The sequence below is a fragment of the Protopterus annectens genome, chromosome 1.part0 (genome assembly GCF_019279795.1).
Source record: "Protopterus annectens isolate FY-2018-M chromosome 1.part0, PAN1.0, whole genome shotgun sequence".
In the NCBI taxonomy this organism is placed as follows: domain Eukaryota; kingdom Metazoa; phylum Chordata; order Ceratodontiformes; family Protopteridae; genus Protopterus; species Protopterus annectens.
This window is the reverse complement of record NC_056725.1, coordinates 534,999,223-535,023,375: the sequence shown is the minus strand read 5'-3', so window position 1 is coordinate 535,023,375 and position 24,153 is coordinate 534,999,223.

Here is a 24,153-nt window from a genome sequence, read left to right as displayed (position 1 = left end):
CTGAGATTAGTGAATATTGGTGAGGCATATAGAAAGGTAGAGAGTAGATGAGTCCTAGCTAAGAAATATCTAGTGGCCTCGGTTGGGTATGGCTTGACTAGAGTAAGTAGAGATTAGAGTAAGGTGTTTGTCAAATTTTAAGCTGTTGTCAATTGTGACCCCAAGAAGTTTGGGGTGCTGGACAGGTTCAGTTTTACTTTTATTGGCTGAGTAAATAAGGAGGAGAGTTATCAGGAACTTTGCCATTAGTGAGGAGCATAAGCTTTGTTTTATCTGGACTGAGTATGAGTTGAGAGTCTGAGAGGTATTTTTCAACGTCTTGTAATTGTTAGTTATTTGTAGGAGTTCTGATAGGGAGGAAATTGAATATATAGGAGAGGCGTCATCTGTTTATTGAACGATGGTTGCATGCTGGGTGGCTGTGCTGAACCTGTTGGTGAATATGGTGAAGAGCAATGGACCGAGAAGTGAGCCTTGGGGTTCTCCTACTGAGACTGATAATAGGGTGGAGTGTTCATTTTGCCACTTAACTGCCAGTTGCCAGTCAGTTAAGTAGCTGAAAAACCATAGAGGGTTGGCTGTGTTAGGTTTAAGGAAGCTAGCTCATTTCTCATTTAGTAGCTTTTGGTGGAATACTGTATCAAAGGCCTTAGACATAAAGAAAGATAGATGAGATGAGCTGGTTGCCAGTTCTAAGCTGGTTGATTGAGTTTGTAAAACCAGCAAGGGCAGTGGTTGTACTGTGCTTAGGTCTGAAGCCATGTTGAGATGCAGATAATAGATTATTGCTTAGTAGATAGTCGAGAAGCTGTCTGTGTATGCATTTTTCAAGAATCTTGGCTATGGGAGGGAGGAAGACAATTATGCTGTAGTCTGATAACTCAGTAGAGGAGCCACCTTTGTGAAGAGGGATGATATAAGAGACTTTCCAGAGTTTGGGGATGTACTGCTCAGCAATGGAATGGTTTACTAGGAGAGATGAGGTAGGAGATGACATCTGCTGCTAGCTTTAGAAATTCATTGGGGAGTTGCGTCAGCTGTGAGGAAGGAGCGGTTAAGTTTGGAAAGATGTTTTTTGATGGTATTAGTTTGAATTGGTTTGATTGAAAAGGAATTGATGTTTCTGTGTAATTCGTTAGGAATAGATGGGGGTCTTGCTCTAATTCATTAGGAATAGATGGGGGGTCTTGCTGTTGTTTTTACTAGGGAGAGTATAGAGTTGATAAAGTGTGAATTAAATTGTGAGGCAATGCTATCTGTGGAATCTGTTGTGGTTGGAGCTGGGGTTGTGATATGTCCAGGCTTTAGTAATTGTCTGATGGCTCCCCAAAATTTCCGGGGATTGTTCTGGTGTTTTTGTTTTGGTGCTTTTGTTGCATTGTTATATAGTATAGCTTTTTGTCAAGCCTGATTTTTTTTGCAAGGTTGAGTAATTGATGGTAGAGAAGAAGAGAGTCTTGATTTTTGGCGATGTGATATAGGGACTAGGCTCTGTTTCTCTGTTTGAGGAGCTGCTTAGTGTTATGGTTAGCCATGGTATGTGCTTGGAGTTAGAATGGGTCTTTCTAAGGGGATATAGGTTGTTTAGGATATTGAGGAATTTGCCACTGAAATACTGAACAGCCCAGTCAAGGTTCAGATATTTTAAAGGGGACCAGTCACATTGTCACAGGAGAGATTTGAAGACTTCAGGGAAGAAATATCTTTTGTTGTGGACAAGTTTGTAAATGATATTTTAGTAAGGCAAATGTGGAGTCTAAGAAGGTAAGTGAGTAAGCGATCACTTAGACTGTCAGGGAGACAGCCTGATTGGTGACAGAGAGAGAGATGGTTTGTTTGTAAATGTCTAGTCTAGGATTGATTCTTTTTTGCTATGTTTGTCAAATCTGGCAGGAGAGTGCATAATTTGACAGAAACCATGGAAATTAATAAAATAGGAGGGATTTTCCAAGGAGCACGTATATCAGTCCATGTTGAAATTCCCCATTATTATTGTTTCTTGACTAAAAGTTGAGCACGCCAACAAAGAAGGTCTTCAATAATGTCTGGGTTGTTACCTGGGGGTATATAAATAGCAATTTTAATTATGTGCTTATTGGAGTTTAGTTGAAGGCAATTTATAGATCAGTTTATAATTGAGTGCAATCACTCTATAACCAGAACAAAGCAATTAACAAAGAGATGCAAGTAAAACAGGTTTATTGTCATTTTCTGAGACTAAATACCTGGCATATGCAGTATAATCTACTGGTCAAGCAAAAGGAAACAATAGCCAGCTTAGTAAGGTGTCCTACTATTTCACAGAACAGGCATACATTTAACTGATTAAAGTTAATATGTGGCAAGGTTCTTCATGATAACTATGCTTACTTGAAATAATGATCATCTTCTTCTTCTTTCGGATGCTCCCGTTAGGGGTCACCACAGCAGATCAATTGTTTCCATTTCTTCCTGTCCTCTGCATATTGCTCTGTCACACCAACCACCTGCATGTCCTCTCTTGCTACATCCATAAACTTTATCTTAGGCCTTCCTCTTTTCCTGTTACCTGGCAGCTTCATCCTTAGCATCTTTTTCCCAATATACTCTGCATCCCTCCTTAGCACTTGTCCAAACCAAAGTAATCTTGCCTCTCTGGCTTTGTCTCCAAACCTTCCAACCTGGGCTGACCCTCTAATATATTTATTCCTAATCCTGTCCATCCTCATCATACCCAGTGCAAATCTTAACATCTTTAACTCTGCCACGTCAAGCTCTGACTCCTGCCTTTTTGTCAATGCCAATGTCTCCAACCCATATAACATAGCTGGTCTCACTACCCTCTTGTAGACATTCCCTTTCACTCTTACTGGTACTCGTCTGTCACAAATCACTCCTGACACTCTTCTCCACCCACTCCATCCTGCCTGTACTGTCTTCTTCACCTCTCTTCCACACTCACCATTACTCTGAACTGTTGATCCCAAGTACTTAAACTCATTCACCTTCACCACCTCTACTCCCTGCATCCTCACCATTCCTCTATCCTCCCCCTCATTCACACACATATATTCTGTAACTTGTATGTAGATGTAGTGACTACAGGCTATGAAATAATGACAAAGTCTCAGTAAACCTCATGTAGATATAGTGACCACAGGCTATGAAATAATGACAAGGTCTCAGTAAACTTGATGTAAATATAGTGACCACAGGCTATGAAATAATGGCAAAGTCCCAGTAAACTTGTATGTAGATGTAGTGACCACAGGCTCTGCTCTATGAAGGAAGATAGTGACTGAGTTGTTGTAATTGTAATTGCAGCCATGACCTAATCTGCTAAGCAGACAACTTAATGGGTTAAGAGCAAGATAAAAGAGCAGTGGTGACAAAGATTCACTCTGGAATATCCATTTGAATTTTTTATTCCTGGGATAATAATTTGCCCTTTATCATGGCTTATCTGCAAAGAGGTTTGCCACCATTTCATGGTCACTTTAATGTAATTGACCAGTGCTGGGTGTGTCTTGTATATCTGTAAGCACTCCTTTATCAATGAATGCATTATGCTGTCAAATGCTCTTTTGTAATCTATCCATGCCATAGATTCTTCCTCTTTTTACAATTCTCCATTATGACTTTATTTAACAACACATGATCCTGTGTTCCATATGACTTCCTTTTGTTAGCCTTTTGTTCTATTGCCATGATTGAGTTTTCTTCTAAATAGCTATAAACTCTGTCCATATCAATTCCAGAGTTTAGTTTATACATCGTTGGAATGCAAGTTATTGGTCTGTAGTTTTTAGAATAGCTTGTAGGTTCACTCTTAAGGAGGAGTATCATTTTTGCTGTTGTTAACTAGGCTGGTATATGTTCGGGGTGTGCATACAAGTAGTTCTTACTCAGGGCTAAATCTTCATGTAAAGATCTTAATACTTTTATCCAGAAGTTATGTACTGCATCTGGGCCTGGAGTTTTCCATTTAGGAGCTTTTCTTAATTCTATTTCAACTTCTCTGGCTGTTACTTCGTCCCAATTCATATACTGTACATTTGAAATCTTACTGTTTCTTTAACTTCTTCTGTCCATTCAGCATCTTTGTTATGTTCCACAGGATCTTCATAGATATGTCTCCAAAATGTGTCTTATTTCTTTTTTTTTTTTTTGGTGGGGTTTCTATTCCTTTTGCTTTGCTTCCCATTTCTCTATAAAAATGTTTTGGGGTCATCAATGAATTGTCTATTTTGTGCTTTGTCTTTATATTTATCTATCGTCTAAGCTTTTCTGTCTGTTCTGATATCTTTAGTTTGTTACGTGCAATAGCGTACAATAGATCCTGGTCTGCTCTAATACTGCACATTGCTTTTATCATGTCTGTCTTTCTAAGTATTTTTGTTGATCTGTTCCCTCTCCTATATTCTTCTAACAGTGACACTTCTTGTCTTAATTGCTTTACAACTTTCTCTGTTTGATACTTCCATGATGGCCTTTGATTCCCCCCCTTCCTTTCCTTTACTGCCCAATGTTTTTGTGGTAAGACTTTATCTGTTATTAATTTAGCTGCACATTAATATATCCTGTTTACTTCTGTTATGTCACATGAAATTCTATTAATAGCCTTGATTGCTGTGCTCATTTGTTTTATCAGTCTCCTAATATTTTGGGTCTAATTGACTTCCTGTAATCTGTGTCTTTCATTGATTCATTAATATGTCTGTCCATCGCTATTAAATCAAGTATATATATATATATATATATATATATATATATATATATATATATATATATATATATTACCTGAAAAAAGCAATGACCATAATATGTAGACCATATTCAAGTTTTCGTTTCAATATATTTTGGTAATAGTTATTCAAGATTTTAAGGTAAGATAACCTCAAAATTTTGTAGGTAGTTTACAAGTGTATGAGAATTTTGTATGCTGCTTTTCTGTATGTCTTGTGAAGCTTAATTTTGGATCTCGCCAACAACCAAAGTATTTGCTCATTGCTGACTCTCCCTTATTATTCTGTTGGATCTTACCAACATCCATTATATCTGTACACTGTTAGCTCTGACATCCAGTGTGTTTGTACACTGTTAGCTCTAACATCCAGTGTATTTGTATGCTGTTAGCTCTAACATCCAGTGTATTTGTACACTGTTAGCTCTAACATCCAGTGTATTTGTACACTGTTAGCTCTAACTAACATCCAGTGTATTTGTACACTGTTAGCTCTGACATCCAGTGTGTTTGTACACTATTAGCTCTAACATCCAGTGTATTTGTATGATGTTAGCTCTAACATCCAGTGTATTTGTACACTGTTAGCTCTAACATCCAGTGTATCTGTACATTGTTACATCTTCCTTATTATCTTCAAATCAATGTTTGAAAGGAATAATGAATTATCCAGATGTTGATGTGCATCAGATGTAATGGGCATTGTGTGTGTGTGTGTGTGTGTGTGTGTGTGTGTGTGTGTGTGTGTGTGTGTGTGTGTGTGTGTGTGTGTGTGTTTATGTGTTTGTGTATGTGTGTGTGTTAACTATAATATGTCTGGAGCTAAACCACTGTCAAAAATCAAGCCCATTTGTAAGTCTTTCTGTACAAAGTCATTCTAGTAGAAGACAGTACTAGTAGGTCATCTACACATGAAGCAACATCATCTTTTTTAAGGTCATTTATGACCAGGAAGTATATTCAATTTCATTATACAGGTCCTTGTAAAACTTTACATACAATATGTTTTTGCTGTAAGAATATGTTATCTATTTGAACTCTAGCACTTTTGCTTGTACATAATTTTAAACAGCTCACTGTCATGATGTTATACCTCAGAATTTCAAAGCCGGGACTCACTTTTTGCATTTTCTCCTAAGTACAGCAATCTTAGTATGTTTAGAAATAGGTAGTATTTGGCAAAACTGTCACATGGGTATGCACTGGAACCACCTTTCCTATCTCCTTTTTCAAACTTGCAAGCTGCTGAAATTTAAGTCTTCAAAATTTCAGTAAAGAGCCAATTTAAATGCCATGCTATGGATCCATAAACTATATGAAGCTTTGTGAGTTTTTATATAAATAACATGTAGCTGTACTGCAAAAGATTTCATATAATTTATAAACAGGCCACCTGTTAAAAGTCATTATCCACATTTAAGAATCTGTTGACAATTAGAAAATGATTATGTACAGGTATACACATTTTTCTGCTGTAAAGGCTTTTGAGTTTTAATCTAATGTGTAGCTATTGAATGATATATTACATGTATCTAAGATAGTGGAATAATTTTTAACTCTAGGTTAGAAAACTACAATACATTTATTTTTTTCATTAAAGCACTGATTGACATCTTTATGTGCCACCTAGACCATAATATTTTAGAGTCTAAAGCACAGAAAAATGGCTTTTATCCAATTACAATATTCCATTTGCATAAAAAAGATAAAAATGTTAAACATATAAAAAAATTGCAACGTGCAGAGAAAAAGATAAAATACTCAGATCATACCTAAATATAGGATGCATTATAACTCTCACTACACAGTATGCATGATAACACAAATTACACGCACCCCTGTTATTAAGTAATAAGCCACAACTAAGAAAAAGTTGCTGTAATCTGAAAGTGTGATTTTCTGTCTCTTCTGTTTAAGATCCACTGCCTGTGTGCTGGCTCCAACCACTGATGCAGCGGAGGCAAATTGTGGACACCTAACTGCAGGTAAGAAAAGAACAACGTTTGGGCAAGAAGAGGTGGGTCTTGATACAGAGAAAACATTCACTAGAGTAAGCTGAGATTTTATGAGTAGGGAAATGGAAGCATATGCATTCCTTGATGCAATAATAGAGTTAATTAGTAGGATATATGAAGGAACAGAGGCAAGAATTAAAGCAGGAGGCTTCCTCCCTGATCAGCTGTGTTTTTACAGGGTAACCAGACAGGAATGCCCTCTTCCACTTATATTATTTGCTTTATTTTTGGAGTCATTGGCAAAGAAGAAAAAAGACTCCGAAATCCAAGGATATCGTTGGCATGGTAATCAAAAAAAGTTAGCTTTATTTGCAGATGATATTATTTAGTTCTTGATAAATTCAGAAAAAGGACATTTTGGTGTTACTGAGCAGTTTCAAATCTTTTCAGGATGTAAAATTAATGGAGATAAAACAAAACATATGGCAGTAAATTATGTACCTACACACGAACTGATTCAGCAATACACATGTTTATGGTGACATGACAAGATGAGGCATTTAGTTGTATGGATTAAAAAGTATTCTGTTGTGTCAGCTAAGAATATGTAGGAAAAGACTAAACAAAAGATAATACAAAAACTGTGAAATTAGAAACTCTTTTTTTTGATAAGGATAGTAAGATGCAAGCAGTGAAAATGTTTTAGTCCCTTTAGTTTTATATACATGTCAGGCATATTTTTTATAAACAAAAGGAGACGTTGTGGACAGTAATTAATAAGGAGTTGAAGGAATTAATTTGGGAGGGCAAGAGGGTGAAAGTTAAGTGGAATTAGTTTATCCTTTTCATAGAACCAGGTGGTTTAGGAATGCCCGGTTTGTGATGACATTTTACAGCTATACAGTTAAGGCTCATATACATAATGCAAGCAGAAGGCTATATATATAAATCAAAGTTGAAAGGGATGATAGTGAAGTGGGGGGAGCATTCAAGAAGTAAGTTGAGAGTACAATTTTGGATGCAGATCCTTAAGGAGAATAACAGCAATCATGCAGAATATTACATTCATAAATTTGTAGAATGTATTCTAAGAACTAACTCAACATGGGAATGGAGAAAAAAGATTTTGCCAATACAGATGATTTCAAGTAGGGGTACAGAAAATAAGTGAGAGGGGGCTGGAATTTACTGGAGAAAACTGGCAAAGGAACCAAGATTTGGGGGTAAATAACTAGTGAGTGGAAAGGTAATACAGTGGGATGAGGCCAAGCAGAAGTTTGGAGTGCAGGTTAGAGATTGCCTTCCCTGTGAGGGACTGACATCAGAGTACAGGTGTACACTGCTTAGCATCCTTCTACACAACATCTGACCTCATTTACATCCGCACTGTACTAAGCAGACATAAATGCGGTCAGACATTGTGTAGAAGGACGTTAAGCGAAGCACAATGTAAAGAATATGGTGTTCACTTAATGTCCACTCCACTTAACGTTCTATGGGATAAAACCTATCCCGGATGTTAAGTGACACATACCTGTATAGGCAATGAGAAATGGATAGGGGACTCCTAAATGAAATATAAGCTTTATAAGCTGTGTTGGAGTTTTTAGTAGATTCTAAAACAGAAGCTGCTGTTAAAAAGGGATAATTAGTAGGGTATGTAAAATATTGCATGATGACAATAAGAATCAGCCAGAGGATGTTAGAAAAGATTGGGAAGAGAGACTGGAAAAGCAATTTACAAGGATACAATGGAAGGACATATGTATGGTTTCCAAGAATGCAATAAAGTCCAGAAGGTTTAGGATTTTTTTCTTGGAAGTATTTGCATAGTTATTTTATACCCAAGCAGATTTCACAGAACTTTTCCTCAGATGGATAGCAAATGTTGGACATGTGATAGGAAAGAGAGATAACTGGGGTCATTTTTTTTGGGAGGAATGTAATGGGTTGGTAGATTTTAAAACTACCTTACAGTGTACTCTGTCAGAGGTTTACCATCAAAATGTCATAAACCAGTTACATGACCTTGGAAGGTCAAAAGGCACTCTTCCGAGGTGTCATAACATCGATTTTTAAATGTTTGAATCCACAAGAGTGAATGCTAGTGTGCATTCACTCTTGTGGATTCATCATTTTGAATGGAGATCACACTATAGTGGGAATCTGGAAATGTACCCTTTCCTTCACTGTAGTGCGATCTCGGAGTTTGTATATGGGGGGGTGCAAGGGGGGCTTGCCCCCCTGCAAAACGTTCATAGCACATAACTGGAAGTGTAGTAATTCCGGTAAAATTAACATTCCTGAGTTGTTGGCTTTCCTTAATTCCCACTTCCGGTTATGTGGCCATTCAGCAACTGGATTTTATGACATTTTGTGTCACGTAAGTGAACACTCACACAAGTGAGTTGCAAAATTTTGATAGTAAACCCTGTCCAAAATACTGGGGGAGGAGATGGTTATAATTAAATATTCTTTTGAACCAGGACACAGGACCTGAATAGCTTAGACATAAGGCCATGTTAGGTTCAGTGTTGTTTGCCAAAAAATCAATTAGTATGAAATAGAAATCAAAATTTAAGCCAACTGCAATTGAAATATAGAATATCATTAAAGAAATAAACAACTGGAAGTTAAATCTCTAGAAAGGGGAAGGAGCAAATTACATAAAACTAAATGGAATCTGTGAGAATAATACAAATCCGAATAACATTCAGGAGAAGGAGTGAGATTTAAGACAAGATAGAAACTGAGCAATTTATGTAATGTTGGGTTGAATAACAGTTGTTATAATAACAAAACATATATGCAATGTATAGTGCATGAAAAATGTTATGTTTTATTTATTTTTATTTATTTATTTAACATTTGTTAACTGGGTTAGTCCATTTGAGTCAAAGCCCCATTTTCAGTGGAGACCCAAGGAGAAAACCTCCAAAGAGTTCACAATCTTGTAAAAATTTGTAAGCACAACAAAAATGAACAGTTATACACAAGACATACCAGAGAGTCATTAGAGTTAGCATCATTACATGTTGTAGATGATAAAAAAATAAAAGTAAAAGTAGGATACATAATTGGTATCAAATATGAGGTTCACAAAGTATTTGAACAGAAAGAAACATGGTGCTGATACAAATTATAAAGATTTTAAGTCCTGGACTATAGAATTACAGGGGATGGGAGGTTGGCATAATGGTTAAGGTGTTTACCTTATAAAAACAAGGTGCAGGGTTTGATTCTCAAAGGGGAGTAAATAACTAGGCTTAAAATGGCCCACAAAGGCAGTTAGTCTAGTACTAACCTATGAACAAGATGAAGAGAATAAAAGATGAGATAATGATGACATTTTTTTCTGTTAATGTATGTGTGCCTATGTCTTAAGTAATAATTTAATAAAGATGTTAAAAAAACATTTAGGTAAGAAGTGACTCTAAAGTAAAATGAATGTGTGACAAATTAGCCTATTCAGAAAATAATTTACACAGTAGGCATTTAACCTAAATAGTACCAATGCTGAGGAGGGAAACATGAAAAAATGTGCATTAAAGAACAGTACTGAAACAAGAGAGTATATAAAGCACAACAATTTTAATAGTTGTGAGTACATTAATGGATAGTTTAACACATCTAGTACATGCAGAATTCCAGGCACTGCTCCCAACAAATGAATGCACCGTAACAAGCTAGAAACTGAACCTAGTAATTTATTGATTTAGACACAAGGATTTGTTTGTGTCTTTCGGCTTTTCCCGGTTAGGGGTCACCACAGCGGAACTCCGGTCCGCTAATGATTGGCAGTTGATTTTTTACGTACCGGCTTGCCAGGCCTGACACACAACCTTCAACGAAGGTACGCCCATTCATGCATGTCTCCATGCAGAAGACGCTCTAGCTGAGAATCGAACCGGACAGCGTCTTACTGTGAGGCGACAACGCTACCGCAGCACCACCACCATGGGTCTAGATACAAAATCAAGACTTCTGCAGATGACATAATGGTATCAGTAAGGTAAATAACTAACAGTTAGACAACTTACAAGAAGAAGATCCACTTATAATAAATACATAATACATAATAAGTCGTATCGAAACTGTACCCACAAAAAGACTAAAAAGGGAGAAAGCCTAGAAGGCTTTGCTACCTGAATAGACAAATGTTTATACAAATATTTTCTATCAGGTTTGACTGCAAAAAAAAAAAAAAGATTGTTAAAAGTAATTGTTGCTTCTTCATAATCAGCTTACTGGTATTTACATCTGTACCAGAAAAAAATCACTTTGGCTGAAAAGAGCATCTAAAAAGGTCTCCAGGATACCCAGCAGGGTTATGTTTAATGAGGAAATGGTAAAAATTAAACAATTGTGTTCTTGTTTATTTATATTCTATATGAATTCCTGCAAAGAACTTCAGCTGACAGTTTTGCTGAGTAAAGTCTTAATTTATTCTTGGTGGTTTTAAGGAATATTAATATATCCCCAAAGTTTAATGACGTGATATAAACTAAGGCAATTCAAAGACGGACATTGTGTGAAGTGCTCTGTGTACCCTTTCTATTATGAAGGATTATTTTCCTTTGGTTGCTCATTGATTAGAAGAAAATGTCTCATAATATCTAGTTAGTTGGTAAAGTTATATTTTTCAGGTAAGTACCTGAGAAGACTATTATTATCCTATGTCTTGCTACTATCTTCTTGCACCTGTCAATCACTTTTTCTTTCACAGATGTAATTTCTTTGCAATATAAATGCTGCATGCGGCATTAGAAATACTCCCCGGGATTCATAAAGCTCAGGGCAAGGACGGCGTTAGCCTTGTGCCGACCGTGCAGCATACAGATGGTGCAGCAGCACCATATGCATATTAATGAAGGCGCGCTGCTGCAACGTACACATGCATAGGAAACGTGTGCGAGTGCAGGGGGCGTATCTAAGCGCTGCACGGAGTCGTGAACATGTCGGCTGCAGACGCGCAACCTAAAATGCTGACTAGTACAGCCTGCCTCTAATAGTAATCACTCCTGTCAGTGTCCGTGGATACTGAAATGTATGCAAAGCATACAAGACAGTTTTGCGAACACCAAAATAAAAAGTAAACACAAAGGCACGTAGCTGAATATTGAGCCCTCGAACAAATGACATTTAAAACCCAGTGCCCGTATTCCATTGTAGTGTTGATTGTTATACACAGCGTGTTTGCGTGCCGCTGCCCTTTGCTAAGCCTAGCCCAATGGTTAGGGTTACCACCTGTCCCACTTTGTGAGGGACAGTCCCTCTCTGGGCAGTTGTTTCCTTACAAAAAATATTAAAAATGGCAAGTGTCCTGCGATTCTAGGACATAATTATGTCCCATATTTTATGTAATAGTTCCATAAAATAGTTATTTTTGTATCTAAAATACCTAAATGTTACAAGAAACAGAATAAGCAACTAAACTGCTAAAAGAATAAGCTTTCACTTAGGCATAAAAGTAAAGTACTATCCTTTGTACTGACCATGGGTATGTGTCGGCCTGTAAAATCTAATGTGTGTGTCCCGAAAATGTCCCACTTCGGCCATTTGAAAAGGTGGCAACCCTACCAATGGTCAGAGCATTTGCTCAATATCTGCCCATTTGCAGTCCATGTCGTCCCTGTCTGGACGGCCCAAAGATGAATAGGTATTACCCGGGTCTACCTACCATGTCATGAAAGATAAGTATTGGCGTGTACCTATGTGCGTGAAGTACAGCATGTGGAAGATCAAATATGCCAGGGTTGTCCTCACAACCATATTGGTACCAGAGATATGTAGAGTATGCAATGTGTTCTGTTGTCTGTGCCATGGGCCATCAACCAGAGAAGGGATGGATGGTGTGTGTGGAATATGGGGGGGGGGGGTTGGCGGATAATATAATAATTTGCCAAGGGGGGACTGGGTCGGATGTATAATAGGTAAACTGGAGGTGTACGAGGGAGCAGTGGGTGAATCAGAAAGGAAACCAAAGAACATACATTCACATCCACAATACACCCTGACAGGCCATACTGCAGAACACAATCCCACAAACATATGAACATTAAAATGTGTGATACACATGTACAGAAACGTTACCGGCTCACATCCACATAATGGTCTGGCCTGAACTGAGCCATCCAACCCCAACACACCTGGATACATAATTGAATACCCATCATCCCCTCCACAGCACACCACCCCCCCTTGCTGAACATCCACCAAAACCACCCATACTCGGGCTGCTAGCTTGGCGCAGCCATATCTGCACATAGTGCCCCCTACCCACATCTACTAGGCAGTCGCACCCTAGGCAGTCTCAGGCTTGCCAACTAAGTATCCCATGCATGCATAACCCTACTACATTTTCAAATAGCCAGATGAATGGGGTCCGTCGTTCACACTTTTTGGACATCCCTCATGGGATAAGTGTCTGTTCTCAAGATTAGACTTTGTGGCATAACACGATGTCCACCCCTGTTGACATCTGGGCAGTGGGCACAAGTCAGATTAGCAGTACCTGACCACAACACTGCTCAGCCTCCACCCAGTCCTGCAGAACCTATGACCCGAGATTAAACACCTGATTATGATGCATGTCTCCCCACATGCATTATCGGGAATATATACCTTTCACATGTTCCCATGAAGCTTCCCCATAGCCATCTTCCAAATAGTACATGTCCACAAATTGTATACCCCATCCAGGTTCCTCGTCGTTATGATGCACACAACCCCTGTATACAAACGGTACAGGTACTTCCCGTATGCGGTTGTTCATATACATGGCCATGTATAACTCCAGATATGTAGTCATATATCTATAAATGTACATACTTATATTCACATAGGTACACATCACAGATACATGCATATAAGTAGTTGTCAAGTATGTGTCCTATTCATAAATATGTATACTTGCAAATGTATACGTATGCCTCTCAGAAACATATGAACAGTAACATGTACTATACATATGTACACCAACCGACTGTCACATATGTTGCCAGTACTGTGGAATGCCTGTAGTATAGTCATATATCCTAATTACCATCCATACAGAATGTATCATGGATGGTTTAGTGGTAAAACCAGTGACTATGGTGTTCCTGTTCCTGGGTCCAAGCCATGCAAGTGCTGCTAATTTTATATGATGCCCACAATAATAGCAGTCGGAAATAGGGTGATTATGGTGCCTTAAAGCAGACGTAAGTGGGTATGCGCGACGGTAACTGGCGGTCATTCAAAAGTATGGGAAATGTAAACAAGCATGTAGGTATATATATATATATCCATGAAGAATGAACATGGACACAATAAAGCAGTCATAACGAATGTGAAGGGAAACAGCAGCGGATCCCCCATAGTATTTAGTGCTGTCATATCAAGCTGCCCAGAGGTGAGCAAACCTCCTGCATCCCCAACCACAGGTAGGATGCTAACAGTGGAACTAACTGTGTGCACGTGCTAAGTCTGACTTTCAAACAGGTACAGGGCAGTCCCAGTCACCATTCAGATGAGCCGAAACAGAAGACTAATTGAAGAACCTGACCATTATATGAATGTATGTCCCAGGACTATAAGCTTGGGACGTCTGAATATACTTGGAGTGAGCCAACATACGGGGCGTGTCCAGAGTAGTAAGGAGTGGAGCATGTGTAGTGGTGTGGTTTATTTCTGACCAGAGAATGGATGACTGCTGTGTTAGTGTTGTTTTGCTGTGCTTGTTCTGGTAACTATGAACCAAGGGTATGCATGCAAATGAAGCAGAACAGCAATAGTGTAGTGGTTAGAGCATCCGCCTATCAAGCAGACGTTGCCGGTTCAACTGCAGCACACACCATTTATGACTTGTAATCCGTGTACGAGCATATCTTGCTAATTTTATGCTGTATAACAATATAATTCCATTGAAATGTGAACTGGGGTGACGTATTACAGTAAGAATGCAGAAGGTGTTTGCGTGATGGGAAATGGCGGTTAAACGGAAAACAGCTGCTGTAAAGTGTTGTACTCACCCTTTGTCCAACGGCCCTTGTTCTGCCCAGCAACACAATAAACCGCCTCAGCCAGGCTCGACGCCAGGACCCTACACATCATAATCAATGTGATTTACCACTAAGCCACGGCAGTTATACCTAACTCTGATGTTATCACAAACATAGCAGACAGCACAGTCATTCAATAGCATGATCAAAGTAATTAATCATGTAGATGTATATGCATGCATACATACACACACACATATATATATACATATATATATTTATATATATATATATATATATATATATATATATATATATATATATATATATATATATATATCTACAGAACGAACATGGGCACAAGAAAGCATTCATAATGAATGCAAAGGAAAACAGCAGCAGAACACCCGTATTATCTAGAGCTTAACATATCAAGCTGGCCAGAGGTGAGCAAACCCCCTGCGTCTCTAACCACAGGTAGGATGCTAACAGTGGAACTAAGTCTGTCCACATGGTAAGTCTGACTTTCAGACAGGTACAGGGCAGTCCCGATCCCCAGTCAGACAAGCCTAAAGCCAGATGACCATATGAACACCCTGACCATTATATGAACGTATGTGCCAGGACTATAGGCTTGTGAAGCAGAATATACTTGGAGTGAGTCAACATGCGGGATGGGTCCAGAGCAGTAGGAAATGGCATATGACACCAGGTGGTGTCTTGATGTGTATGTGCGTGCAGTCTATTGCACCCAGTACCTCTGGGACGTCTGCCACATGGTGGAAGAGACGCATATTGCTGGCCAACTCCTCCTGTGTTTAGGGGAAGTGTATGTGCTCATTGGCATGTGGTAACATGGCATAAAGGAACTGGTGGAGTACCCTGGATGCTGATGCCTGTGAGATCCCCATGATATCCCCAGTTGGCCTTTGAAAGGTACCTGTGGCTAGTATTCTCAAGCTTACACATACCTTCGTGTCCACTGGGATGGGTTCCCCTCTGTTACTTCTGGCTCTGAGGCATGGCCGGCACAGCTCAACAAGTTGCTGTATGGTGTCCCTGTCCACCCTGTAATGCTCTACTATCTCCAGATCATGTAGCCTCTGGCAGGTTACCCTGGGTCTGAACACTCTTCTCCTCCTCCGGTGCCTGAGGTGGTTGTTAGCATCATCCTCCACACCACCGTCAGTCTCCAACACATGCTGGTGAATCAAAGCTATGGCAGCCCCTAACATGTACATATTAAAAGTTCCCTGTCTGTATACATCAATGGTGCAGAGTGTCTGGGAATACACAAGTATGTGTGAGGTGCTTTCACATTTTATACTATTGTGCAATGGATGCTGCTGGTGTAATTGGGTGTGTATGTGCAATCCCAGCTGCAGGGTATCTTAATTATGGGTTTTACAGCAGGTACTGCTATTGTGGGGCCTTTGATGTTGACTTACGCTTGGCTGCCATGATTCATCTATTGCCCTTTACTTCACTTTTCCACCCGATTCCCCTCCTATTGTCAGGCATGCATCCAGCTGCCGGCTTTCTTGTTTTGTACTTTCCCAACCCAGGATTGTGCAGTGAAATGTGCTATGTAGCTGATCTACTGCAAGTTTGCTTTGTTCTGCTGTGACAGTTCTCTTTTCTTTGCAGTACTGCACCTCCCCTTTCCTGTTCTGCAGGTAGCTGCTAGCAGCTTGTTAGCTGTTGTCAATGGCCCTCTGTGGGTTCCTAGGTTTTAATTACTCATTTGTACTCCAATTACCATGCTGCAGCATTTCCTTATTGTCTTCCCATATCCTTCCTGTCTCACCTGTGGTGTGCACCGCACACAGCCATTTACCAGGTTTCGAGCACGTTTTCATCCACGTTCACATGCACTTTCAGTTACCTTGTGTGCTCTCAGCTAAGCAAAGCTATGGCTACTTCCACACCCCTATCCTGTGGCTTTGCTTAGCAAAAGGCAAACCGGATTAGCAGTGCTCCAATGTGCTTACAGCTAAGGTGGCGCACCCCTCTCTTGATGTCATCTTTATCTCCAGGCCACACCTCGGTGTTGTACCGCTATGCTATGAGGTACATCCTTACACCGGCGGAGATTTTGCGATTCAGTATTACTTGTCTCATTTGCATGGCATTGACTACTAATTCCTAGTTACCGCACAGGACACTGTCACAGACCCTTAGCAACCCTTGCACCATGGTTGTGGTGTAGCATGCGTGCCATTGACTATTATGGGGAATTCATGAAATGTGTTACATTGCAGTTTTATTACATATAAATATATTTTCATTGTGATTCCGTTTGCGCAGCGATGCACTGCGATTTTACTTTGTGTTAGTGTGGCCATGACATTAAATGTTCTTTTTTATGTGTTGTGCATGTATTTTTATGCCAATGGCTATATATTTAGCCATTGGCATATATTAACAGTATAATACATGAGTTTGGTCTGCTGTCATGGCTCCAATTTTATGTTTGAAAAAATGTAAACCATTTTTTTCGGTTTACATTTCTGCATGCTTACGCTACGCCTGCACCACTTCATGAATCACTATATACCTTCATTTGCATGCTACACTGCTGTGCATGGGGTAATTAGCATACATGCGCCAGGAGCTGCACAGCTGTGGTGTATGCTGGTAGTGCACGTGGAAACAGCTCGTACTTGAATCGCTCTGCGGCCATATTTGGTGTTAGATCGCTAACGCTATGCCTGCACCTGGTGCAAGCTTCATGAATCCCGGGGACTATCTTCACAGGTTGAAATGTGTTTCTCAGATTCCACAATCCTAGAAACAAATTCAGTCAAAGTACTTAATGCTAGAACTGTGCAGACATTTTCTCCACAGCTAACTATAATGACTGCAACACGTCTTCAGTTCAGTGAGAGAAAGACTAACACCAGATATACATTTTGAAAAAGGTCATATTTTTCTCTCTTCCTTTTCTGAAGGTTTCTGAATTTTTATGTTGAATTTCTTTCTCTGGTGTTAAAACCGGAGAAAGTTTTGTCATTAGAACATGTAATTCCATCATCTCTCCAGTTTTGTTAACCATGTTGATAAAAAAGACTGAATGCTTGCTGAAACACGAAGAATACTGAAATAAATACAATAGCTGTAAATCTTCAAGAAAAAGAAAGAAAGCTGAAAAGAAAATGTAACAGCAGACTGTAGTGAAGTATAGTCACAAATGACTTCAAGGAAAGTACTAAAATATTGTAAAAATAAGCAACAAAATTAAGAAGAGATTTTCAGCAAGTAAAACCATAATCATGCAGCTCCTCTTCTATCTTGAAATCCTTCATGAAATCTGTCTTATGAGAAACATGTTCATGTCTATGCTGTAGCTATTAGCACTGTCAGTCAATGAGCAGTACTTCCCAATTCTGGGTACTATTTGTCATGTTAAATGTGATGGTATTATAGTTAAGTATTTAATACTGAGGAAAGAAACTGAAAGAAAACATAGCTAAAAGAAGTTTGCTATTTGCTTTAAGTAATTTTGGTTAATGAAGTCCAGAAATATTTGAGTCTCTTAGTTGAGGTATTTTACTTGATATGCCGGCATAGCTAGGGTGTGATTGATCAAGTCTAAACTGGTTCAGAAAAAAGGCACAATATAGTGGGACAACTGTTTGCCTAAGTATTCCTTGGGGCTCTATATTTAGACTATTGTTACTCTCCCTTTTGGTCCATCTAATCTGAGTCAGCTGTAATGATCTTATGCTAGTCAAGTATGCTGAGAGCTCTGACCTCCAATGTGATGATTTGTGGAAGCCAGGTTGCAGAAGATTTTTACACATTTTGGCAAATAGCTAGTGTTTCCAAAACAAAGTATATGCTCTTATGTAGCAGGAAGCATTGGTCAACACACTTCTTTTCAGTTGCAGTTTCATCTTAGATAGGGAGCCCTGTTGAGATGGTAAATTTAATAAAGCACCTAAGGGTCTACATTCACATAACTCTGTATTTGGAACTATACATGATGACTGTCATTGCATAAAGCTAACCAAATCCTTGGTTGTCCCTTCTAGTTGAGACATTAATGAGATTTGTACCAAAGTAATAGGTACTCCTTTACTGGATAGGCTCTTTAAATTAGTTCATCATCTATTCAAGCTTTTAAAATGCTTTCACAAGCAAACATAGGATCTTTCTGGTTAAAATGCTATGTGGGGCGGCTCGTGCTATTGGACTGCAGGACTGCAGGACTGCAGCGCCCCCCCCCCCCAGCTGTAAAGAAAAGAAAAAAATGAAATAAATAAAAAGAAAAAAGAAAAAAATGAAATAAAAAAACAAAAAAAAAACAAAAGTGAGTTCCAGGACTCCCACACATGAGTACAGAAATCCAGACTGCTGGTGAGCCAGTCCAGATTAGGAAGACAGCATCAGACTGCAGAGATCCCAGAAGTCTATGCAGTTACAACTGCAGATATCCCAGAAGTCTATGCAGTTACAACTGCATAGACTGGAAGAGGATCAGACTGCAACATCTGCAGGCTGAGTAGCTTCCTCTTGCTCATGGGAAGTATTGTACTGGATAGCTTGCTCTCACGGGGCTGGGACTTTGAAATTCAGAATAGACTTGTACTGGATAGCAGCTTGAAAGTGGGACTTTGAAATTTGGAATGGATTACTCTTACAGGGCTGAAGGAATTAACTCAGGTACTGGTGTGTGTGTGTGAAATGCCTCAGTGAAATATACCTGGCAGCTAGAGAATAACTCAGGCTCAAACCCTGTACTTTGGGTGCAGGTAGCAAGAACTTGAATTCCCTACCCACCACCACTTGTAAAAACTATTCAGATTTTTGCCTCATATTTTTGTTCTGTTCTGTTCCTCATAAAATCTGTGGTTTTCTAGATTTTCACTTCACTAAATAATGACAAGCATTTGAATTTCAGACTTCATATTCTTCAGAAAGTACATGGTAACACAAAATATTTGAAATTTTCCCTATTTTTGGGGCTGTATTCCCCATTATTGGCTTTGTCCATTTTTTTTTTGTGCTAAGAGGTTGAGAGCTATGGTCAGAATTCAATTCACTGAATATGTTTGGGGACTGTATTCCCCCATTATTAGCTTTGTCTAGGCATTTTGTGCTAAGAGGTTCAACGCTATGGTGAGAACTGAATTCACTAAATGTTAGGTAGACTGAAACTTTAATGGCTATCTTTTAAGAGACAGCTGATTTGGTGTAGTGGTATGTTACTCTGACTGTAGTGCCCGGGGTCCTGGGTCCAAGACTTGGCAGTAAAACGCATGGTGGTAACACAGCATTTTATTATAGCAACTTTCCAAGATTATACAAGCAATGCTTAAAATGTGTCCCTAGTTTTTGGGCTTTTGTCTCCCCCAATACATTTTGGCTTTTTCCAGATTTCTTGTGCTGCAAAGTTGAGAGATACAGTTGAGTGTTGAGTTAATTTTACAAGGAGCTAAGAGCTTCAGGGGGAAGAGAAGTTTACTGCTGCTTATACTGAGTCGGCTTGCATTGTTAATAGCACAACAGGTAAGTGTTCTTGCTTTTGATGCAGAAGGCTGTGGATTCTACTCCTACAGTATATAGATGCATTGCTGATACTGTACTGTGTTCTACTTTTAAAGGGGATGGATGCTGCATTCCTGAGAATGTCCTCTTTGGCAGAGATACCTAGTAACTATGAACCTGTTATCAGTTTGCCATCCGTTCCCTATTGTAATATTACTAGTTTATCATTTTTAATGTAACATAGGCAATTTATTCCTCAAGGGCAACAGCCACTTTATTTGTAGATGAAACAATGACATATAAAGTTGTTTGCTAGCAGTAACCTCTTCATTAATTACAGATCTCTTTAATGTGGAATTATTTAGATGACTTTTACTTCTGCAGAGATTGTGCATATTTATTGATACTGGTGGATTGTAGAAGTTTGAGTAGACTTTTATGATGGAAATGTTCTGAATTGGGCAGTTTTGTCATCATTGGTGCATGCATTTTGTTTCATTGTTTACTGGAAAAATGTTCAAAACAATAAATTTAAAACACCCTCTAACAACTGTACTGTATTATACAAGGAATATAATTTAATACAATCAGGAAGGTGTATCAAAGAACACATGTATATCTCCTGTGCAAGGGGCCTATGATTTGAAAATAGCCCAAAGTTAATCTTTATCTGCCACTGGCCAGATGTATTTTCTTTGAATGTGGGTTTCAATGCTGTTTCAATGAATGTGAGTTTCAAAGGCAGAGCGGTTTTAATGCTAAGTCTATTTTCATTGTGAGACTGCATTGCTTTGTTTACCAGATGTCTATTAGTATTTGTGCTGTAAAAGGTAAAATAAAACTTTTAAATGAAATCCAAATCATCATAGAAGCAAAGCAGTATGCACAGTACAGTGCTTATGGTAAATTGGATGAAATAGCCAAGTAATCGGACTTTGGAATGGCTGCAGGGGGGAGGCCCCATTCAACCATGAATCTGTGAGGGGGAAGGGCAGCAAACTCAAAGACAGCCCCAGCTGAACTATACCTTTCAACTGTCTAGATTTTTGCAGAATGAATAGATTTTTGCTTCTTATTTTTGGTTTATTCCTCATTAAATTTGTGGTTTTCTGGCAAATCATTTAGGAATGAAGTCACTAAATAATAACAGACATTGAGTTTCAAACTTCATACCCTTCAGAAAGTGCATGCTAAAGCAAGACCTGTTATTCTGTCAACTGTCTAAGTTTATACAAGAGCAGTTTTTAGTACTGCTTGTGTGTTCCCCCAATATATTTGGCCTTGTCCAGATTTCCTGTGTTAAGAAGTTGAGAGGTAAGCGCAGATAAATCACATTATAGAATTAGGTATATCCAAACCTCTCAATTGTCCCTGATTTTGGCTCAAAATGTTGCTCTCCCCCAATAATCCCTCCGCAAAATGGCAAATTTGGAAGAAAACGTGGAGGGTTTACAATTAATAAATAATTGTAATGATCAGAGTTATACATTATGATTCTCTTATTTTGTCCCTTCTTTAACAGGTTCCCAGCTGGCTGTATTGTGTAGCTATTTTATATTTTTTGCATCACATTTTTGGTCCATTTTTCATAAAATTGTGGTTTTCTGTCAAATTAGTGATAAATCATTAAAGATTGAAGTTAGAAAATAATGACAGACATTTGAGTTTCAGATTTCATACCCTTCAGAAAATTCATACTAATGCAAGATCTATTATCTTTCTACATTTATAAGAACACTATTTAAAAAATTTCCTTATTTTTGGGCCTTTGTCCCACTTCTGTTTATGGCTTTGTCCAGATTTTTTGCTCTGAGTTTGAGAGGTATGACAAATGTGTCAGGGCCATCACTGTCAGCCAGAGACATTTCAAATTATGACATAAATGTTACACCCCACACCCCCCATGTAGTGACTCTGGATGTGTTCAAGCAAGGCAAGGAGCAGTTATGCAGTGTATGTGTGCAGAGTATTACTCCATCCAAGGTAGACACAAGTACTACAGTGACTTTTCATCTTTCTTTGATTTTGCAGAATGTTTTGGTTTTCTGTCATATTTTTATACTGTTGATTTATGATTTTTCTTATTCAGAAAATGCATGTTGTTGCAGTGCCTGTTGCTCTGTGTTTAAGTAGCAATGCTTTAATGACCATCAGGTAAGCTTGTCTGAGATTGTAAGATGTAAGCAAGCTTTAATAAGCATACTGTTAAAGAATTACCAACATTGAAAGCCTTTTTATTGTTGCCATATAGAAAATATTTACATAACTAGATAGCGTATAAGCCTTAGGTATTGAAATCCATATGACAGTATTTGTAATAAAGGACAGGATTACAGTATTTTCAGAAGCTATTACATTTGTTGGAGACTTGCAGTCATCTTTGCAGGCTTTACTAAACTAAACAGAATGCCAATCTATCATATGTGGTCCATAACCTGTGCAGTAATCCTTTAAGCAATTTATCTTGAGCTTGTTTCTTGTTTGCTGCTAATTTTTTACTTTGATCATCTTTTCCCCATGAAACAAGTAGATAGTTGTTGTCAGGCAGCAGCTCTTTTTTGGATAAGAATCATTTTTACAAGTGAGAGTATTACAGAGATTGCTACTTTCAGCATGTTACTTGGTACTTTTATAAAGCTGAATATAAATTATAATTAGAACTGCAGTGCAAGGAGAAGTGGTTTGAGTTGAATGCTTCTTGTTTTTTATACTTGATTTTGACTGGCATTCCAGTAATTTATTTAAAAAGTAATTTATTGTTTCATGCCTCACAACCTTTTTGTTTCCATCTAGATATTAAGTAAGCTGTCATTTAGCCAATGCATTGAAATATTTTTTTCTTCTACACTTCATTTTGTGAAGGTTTGGTACCCAGGGCAGCATACTTAATTATAGCCTCAGTTTTGCATTTTTTTGCATAGCTCCACCCCTTTCTAGCTGACCACACTCCTTCCTGTTGGCCCCACCCATTTAATTGTCTCCTGCAGCCCCCTTTGATTTGACGTCACCAGCTGCCACTGTTTCCCATAGCATTTATCAAAAGACAGGCCCATATCCAAAGATCTTGCCACTTTTAACAGCAAACATGGGTATCTCTGGTTAAAGCACCCACACCTAAATCTGGCACATAGGGATAACAAAGAAATATACTGATTATAAACTAAATTATATTTTATAGTAATATAAACATTTTAAATATTAGTCAGGTGCTTGTATTCTGCTGGCAGTAAATCCAATGCTAATATGCACTATTTAAATAAAAATCACATAAAAATGTGTATATTGAAAAAAAGTTCAATGATACAATGGGTATTCACAAATAACTGAACGCAAATGGAGTAGCTCACCTACAAGATGAAATTACATGCCATTGCAGACCCACAGGTAGAAGTTAAATGGGATGGAGTCATATCTCTCAAATGTCCAGAATTTTACAGAATGTCCAGATTTTTGTCTCATATTTTTGGTCTGGTCCTCACAAAATACATGCTTTTCTAGCAAGTTATTGAGGATTGAAGTCATTAAATAATAGCAGACAATTGAGTGTCAGAATTCATATCCTTCAGAAAATACATGCTAATGAAAAACAAGTAATTCTAACAACTTTCTAAGAGTGATATTTAAAATCTGTTTCTGATTTTGGACCTCTCTCCAGACATTGCTTTGTCCAGAATTCTTGAGCAAAAAAGTATGGGTGGGATAGTAAATGTTTTCCAAAAAGTGGATTATGTACAGTGCTGGGAAGATCTCACCATGCAAGAAAGAAGGATTTCAACACTGATTATGCTAGCTTCTGGACTGTTAGCAAAGCCAGTGAAGAAGTCAGATGGATAGATAAGATGGTTTAAGGACTGAATTAGGCAAATACCAGTCAAGATAATATAGTTAGAATACAGCTAGTAGCATTCTGATCCAAATTTTGAGGCAACAAATGAAGCAGCTGGGCAGTTACCCATCAAAATACCATAGTTAGAATGCAGCCAGCAGCATCAAGAACACATCT